Here is a 6637-nt window from a genome sequence, read left to right as displayed (position 1 = left end):
CTCGACAGTGTTCATGTTCTTAGCATGTGGAAAACACAGAGAGAAGCAAGTAGTCTAAACTTGAATTCGTATAGGAAATGCTAGAGCGTTGGGATGCTGCGCCCTCTAGTGACTAGAGAGTAAACCAAGTTAAGTGTAGCAACATTTGCTAAAAGACCCAAGCAATGATCTCTTGGTTAGAGTTGAAAGATCTCTTGTACTTCAAACGTCATGTTTTCTCTGTTCTAAAAGAATAGCAATTTTATGGAATTTTTTATTAAAGTTTTTCAGGAGAGAAGTCACACTCTATAAAAAGTACTCAATATTCCCAAATTTCAGAAATGGTGAAGAAACACAAGTTATTCAATTCCATGGAGTGACTTGAATTTTTGGAAAAGGTTCCCCTTCTCCCTTGAAACTTGTCCTGCTAACATAAACCAGCTTGCTCAGTGAGCTAAGTCTACATAACAGACTTGACTTTCTGCCTTCATCTGCACTCGGCTTGTCTCGGTGTTTACATTAAAGCTCTATGTATTTAAAACATAAATCTCTTTCCTTGCTTCTACTAAGAAAATTCTGAGATTAAGTGTAAAAATGATAGAAATTCTTCTAGTTTCTTGTTACCATGTTCACAACTGTTTGCATATACTTGCTATGCCAAGCTCCTGTCAGCAAGCACTTCTTGGCATCAGCAATAGTGTCTAGGTTTGGTGTCTGCAGATGGAATTGACTTTCCTTCAGTCTTCTTCATTTTTTTTTGTTCCTGAATTTCCTTTAGATAGGAACAATTCTGGGTGTAAATTTTTGAGATGAGTGGGTGGCCCCATCCCTCAATTGGGGACTGTGCCTATCTAATGGAGGTGGTCTCTACAGGTTCTATCTCCCCTTTAGTGACTATTTTGGCTAAAGCCATCTCTGTTGGGTCCTAGGAACTTCTCACTTCACTGAAGTCTGGCAGTTTCTAGTCCTACTTCCCCATTTCCACTGCTACATGTTTCTGTTCAATTTCCTGACCATCTGTATTTCTCTCCCATCTCTTCCTATACCTGATCCTGCCCCCAATTCTTCCCCGCCCTCCTCTCTTCCTTCTAGATCCTTTCATCCCTCTACCTCCTGTGATTATTTTGTTCCCCTTTCTAAGTAGGACTGAAGCATTCACACTTTGATCTTCCTTCTTCTTAAACTTCATATGGTCTGTGAGTTGTATCGTGGTCATTCTGAGCTTTTGGGCTAATATCCACTTATCAGAGAGTATATACCATGTGTGTTCATTTGTGTCTGGGTTACCTCATTCAGGATGATATTTTCTAGTTCCATCAATTTGCCTGTGAATTCCATGAAGTCATTGTTTTTAATAGCTGTTGAATTTTTAAATTATTTCTAGAAGCTTTCTAATAAGAGTTGGAGATCTCTGTAGTATTCTATCATTTGTAGATAGGGATAGTTTGACTTCTTCTTTTCTCGTTTGTATCCTTTAATTTCCTTCTCTTGGCTTACTGCTTCAACTCGTGCTTCAAGCACAATGTTGAAAAGGAATAGGGCTAGGGGCCACCCCTGCTTCATTTCTGATTTTGGTGAGATTGGTTCAAGGTTTTTTTTTTTTTTAATTTAGCACAGTAATTCCCAACCTCCCCACTGTAGCAACTCTTTAATACAGTTTCTCCTACTGTGGTGACCCACCAGTCATCAAATCATCAAAGGATTTCGTTGGTACTCCATAACTGTAATGTTGATACTGTTGTGGATCATGATGTAATATCTGTGTTTTCCGATGATTTTAAGTGATCCCTGGGAAAAGGTTGTTTGATTCCGAAGAGGCAGCATCCCATAGGTTGAGATTTAGGATGCTGATTTAGGATGGTGTTGGCTGTGTGTTTCTCCTCTATAGCTTTTGTGTTGGGGTATGTTTCTTCTAGCCCTACATTCTCTAGGACTTGTATGAAGAAGGCATGTTGGATTTTGTCAAAGGCCCTTTCTGAATCTATTGAGATGATCATGTGATTTTTGTTTTTAAGTCCATTTATGTGCTATATTACATTATTTGCCTTGTGGGTTTTTTTTAAACTATTCCTGCATTTCAAGAATAAAGCCATTGTGGTCGTGGTATATAACCTTTTTAGATGTATTTCTGTATTCTCTTCACAAGTATTTTATTGTGTATTTTTGAGCCTATGTTCATCAGGGATATTGACTTATAATTTCATTTTTTGTTGCTGTATCTTTGCCTGGTTTGGACATGATTATAGTGGCTTTGGAGGACTTTGGGAATACCCCTCTTTCTCTTTTCTTTAATTGTTGAAACGAAACTGTCTGAGATCTTCTTTGAATGTCTAGTAGAGTTCTGCTATCAATACATCTGTTCCAGGAATTTTTTTTAAGGTTGGAGGCTTTTCATTACTATTCAAATTCCTCATCTGTTATGGGTCTGTTTAGGTTGTTGGTTTCTTCTGGTTTAAGTTTGTTCATTTGGCTGCATCTAGAAATTCATGTATTTCTTTTATATTTTCCAGCTATACATTTAAAAAATATCCCCTTAAACTATTCTGAATTTCGTTGGTATCTGTTGTATTGATTTCCTGTTCACTTCTAATTCTGATAATTTGAGTCATCTCTTTCTTTCTGTTATTTAGTTGGGCCAAAGATCTGCCAATCTTATTACTCTACTCAAAGAACCATCTTTTAGATTCATTGATTTTTTTTTAAAAAAAATATGTTTGCTTTGTTTTTATTTCAGTGATTTCTGGTCTATTTCTATTTCTTGTTTTTGGATTTTACTTGCCCTTGCCCAATTTTGGAGTTGCATCATTAAGCCGTTTATTTGTGCTTTAATTCTTTTAAAAGAATGTAGGTACTTAGAGCCATAAAATTCTCTCATAGGATTGCTGTCAATGCCTAAAGGGTTTTGTTGTATTATGTTTTCATTTTTATTTAGCTCCAGGAATTCTTTTATTTGTTTCTTGATTTCTTCTTTCACCCGTTCATCGTTTAGGAATGAGTTATTTAATCTTCATGAGTCTGTGTATTGCTAGAGGGGTTTTTACTTTTGTCAGATTTTAGCATGGAAATGGCTGCTTGCTTCCATGTCCCATTTGACTAATTCTTTTGACTATTCTTTTACTCTAAGGTAGTGCCTATCTTTAAAACTAAGACGTGTCTCTTGCTGGCACAGATAGATGGATTTTGTCTCTTCATCCATTTAGTCATTTTGAGTGACTAACTGAACCTAGTGATATGTAAAGTTATTACTGAAATGCGTGCGTTAGATGAGGTCATCATGTTGCTGATGTTTGCAGTTGTCTGTGTTGTCAGCGGTATTGTATGTTTTCATAATTAAGGCTTTGTATTTCTGTCCAAAGCCTCTCTACTATCCTCATTTCTCTTTGGTCGCAAATAATGCTTCTCGCATTTTCTTTAGGTTTGCTTTGTTGGATATATAATCTTTCTTCCTCCCTCAATCAATCATGGCAGATAGTTTTGCTTCACATTGTTATCTTAGGATGGTTGTTATAGTCTTTTAAGATTTGGAATGCATTGCTCCAAGGTCTTCAGGCTTTACAATTTTCGTTTTGAAGTAAACTCTTATTATGATAGGCTTTCTTTCGTTTGAGACCTGTGATTTTTTTCTCCTTTAGTTTCAATACAATTTCTTCTCTGGGTATATGTAGTATTTTAACTATGATATGCCATTGGACATTATCATTTTTGGTCTTGTCTATTCAGTGTTCTGAGTGCTGCTATATAAATTTTTAGATGTTTTGTTTTCTATTTCTGTGAAGACTGGTGTGGGGTTTTGGTTGGGATTGCACTGAATCTTTTAATTACTTTTAGTACAATGGTAATTTTCACAATATTAATCCTATTGATCAATGAGCATAAGAGGATATTCCATTTTTCTAGTGTCTTCCTCTACCTGTTTCTTCGGAGATTCATCATTTTTTCTGAAGAAGAAGAATTTAACTTCCTTAGTTAGGTTTATTCCCATATATGTTTTTGGAAACTATAGTGAATGGGAATGTGTGCATGACCTCAATATCAGCATGTTTCCTGTTGGTATGTAGACAGGCTACTGATGTTTGTAAGTATATTTTGTATCCTACCATGTTGCTGAACTTATTGATAATTTCTAGAAATTTTCTGGTAGGGTCTTGGAAATCTCTTATGTATAATACCACATCATCTGATAACCTGATTTATTTTGTTTCATGTTTGTATCCCTTTGATATCCATGTCAAATAACTACAAACAATTAAGGGAGAGAGGGAGAAGTATTTATCCCTGAGGATAATCTCCCTAATTAGCTATCTAATAGTAGGTACTCAGCCCTAAAATCATATGTGTACAACCAATGCTAATGAGACACACAACTGATTGTATTTGTACATATATGTAATCTTAATAGTTATAAAGGAAAGACAAGGGTTTGTGAGGGAATGAGGAAAGGAATAGATAGGGGGATGGAGGGAGGAAAGAGAAAGGGGAATTAATAAAATTATGTAAGGAGAGGCTCTGATGCTAAGGTCTAGTTCCCTAATAGGTTCTTGATTTGTCAATAAAGAAGGCAGAGAGCCAATTGCTGGGTGGCAGGTACAAGTGAAATTCTGGATCCTAGGAGAAAAAAGGAGACACAAGGAAGGAGAGGGGCTTTTCTGTCATGCTTTGAGACTAGAAAGCACACAGCCATCATGTAAGATCTTGGGGCAGCCATGGCCTGTGGCTCTGCTGCTGCCAGGTTACCAGAGATGTTTGACAGGAGCTGATTGGAGTTTGGGGTGGAAGGAGAGATGGAGAGGGTGGTTTGGTAAGAGCTCACATTTCCAGGCAGGAGGTATCTGTGCCCAGCAATTGTGTCATGAATGGCAAGCTATAAAGTGACAAACTGAGTGTGTGTCCTTTATCCGAGGCTTCAAGGGTTTTGGGTGTGGTCTGGTGGAGTGGTCGACTCCCCAAACAAAGGCGGATAGAGAGAAAGGCAGGACTGGGGCTGGTGGCAGCCGATCCCAGAGTCAAGCCGGAGCAAAGGTGGGTAAGAAAGAGAAGCCAGATCAGCGCCGGTGGCATCAATCCAGCTAAGCAAAGTGGAACAAAAGGGAGTCAGGAGTGGGTTGGTAGTACATCCACCGTCCTGGGGAAAGTATGTTAACTACTTGCAACAAAATTATATTTTAATTTTTAAAATAATGTTTTAATGGAGAAAATTGTCCTAAATTGTTTTGAGTGACTTGAAATTAATGTTCTTTTTTTTTTTTTTTTTTTTTTTTTTACTTCTCCAGTCGATGGAAGGGGACTTTATTTGGTCCCGGGGTCACAGGTCAAGTATGACCCCAGCTTTATTTGACCTTCTTCTCGGGGCGCAGGTTGTTGGTATGGCCGCACTTCGTGCGGCAGTTGACTGAACAAGGGTGCAGGCGTGCGTAGCACTTGCGGCAGATCATCTTGTCACAGTTGTACTTCTGGGCAAGCTGACGAAGGGACGGCTCAATGATGCCACCGCGCAGACACAGCACCAGGTGCAAGGTGGACTCTTTCTGGATGTTGTAGTCGGACAGGGTGCGGCCATCCTCCAGCTGTTTGCCCACGAAGATCAGCCTCTGCTGGTTAGGTGGGATGCCTTCCTTGTCTTGGATCTTGGCCTTGACATTCTCGATGGTGTCACTGGGCTCGACCTCAAGAGTGATGGTCTTGCCCATCAGGGTCTTCACGAAGATCTGCATGTTGGCGTCTGCTGCTCGGCCGCCTCGTTGAAGAGCTTATTTTGTATTTTTAATGTCTATATTTGTTGGCACCTTGAACTAACAACTGGCAAATGCTGCACTAGAAGGCCTGTGACACAGGATGTAGATGAGGCTCCAGGCCCCATGGCAGGTTTGAGGACAGGCTGCAGGTGCCCGTGGAGCAGTGTGCACTTGCAGCACAGAAGTACATGGCTGAGTCTCCAGGCTGGGTGTCTGTGATGTGCAGGGAGAAGCGTTTGGCTTTCTTATCCAGTACTAAAACAAGTCTTTGGGTCTGCTTTCTTTCCATATTTGAACGAATGTCAATGATGAGCTTAGGATGCTCTCCAGGTTCTTGCTTATACCAAGGGAAGTAGTTGGAGACACTGTTTTCATAAGTGCAGTTGATGCTGGCACTGGATCCCTCCTGGACTCTCAGGATGGAAGGAAGCTGCTCCACCTGCTCGCCTTGGCTCATCCCTATGCAGAAAGATGGAAAGAAAAAAAGGAGAAAGGCTGTGAGGTCATCCCTTTCCAGTAGTCTCTTTTTCTAGAGTAACTAGAATAAACCTGAATAGAGTTCCCCCTGGGTGTCTCAGAAATGCCCCCTGATTGTTCTTTGGCCTTCAGATATTAACTCACCATCCAGCTGCAGCCATAGAAACATGAATAATGTAGGAGCATATGTTTTCATTGCTCTTCCCAATTAAATTAAAATCCAGTAGAGACTGTGGTGACTAGCAGGTCAGCTATAACTCTCAGGATGTTATTCTTTCTCAGTGACAATTCTACCTCTGGAGTCACCTCAGCCACCGAGAAACAGGCTTTGCTTCTGTCACAAGCCTTCAGAATCAGCACACAAGGAAGTGAATTCTCTGCACACTCCTCAGCAGTTAAGATCTACTGACACCTTGTGGTTGCGTTCCTAACTACTGAGGCCTCAGGCT

At 39.8% G+C, this 6637-nt stretch overlaps 1 pseudogene; it reads right to left on the bottom strand.

Moving 5' to 3' along the window:
- Window positions 1-5210: 5210 nt before the first annotated feature.
- On the bottom strand, window positions 5211-5719 carry LOC147001876 (ubiquitin-ribosomal protein eL40 fusion protein pseudogene; annotated as a pseudogene).
- Window positions 5720-6637: the final 918 nt, after the last annotated feature.

The sequence above is a fragment of the Mus caroli genome, unplaced genomic scaffold (genome assembly GCF_978045245.1).
Source record: "Mus caroli unplaced genomic scaffold, Mus_caroli_1 scaffold_12, whole genome shotgun sequence".
Taxonomy (NCBI): Eukaryota; Metazoa; Chordata; class Mammalia; order Rodentia; family Muridae; genus Mus; species Mus caroli.
Note: the sequence above shows the minus strand (reverse complement) of the source record. Positions and strands in the feature narration are given on the sequence as shown.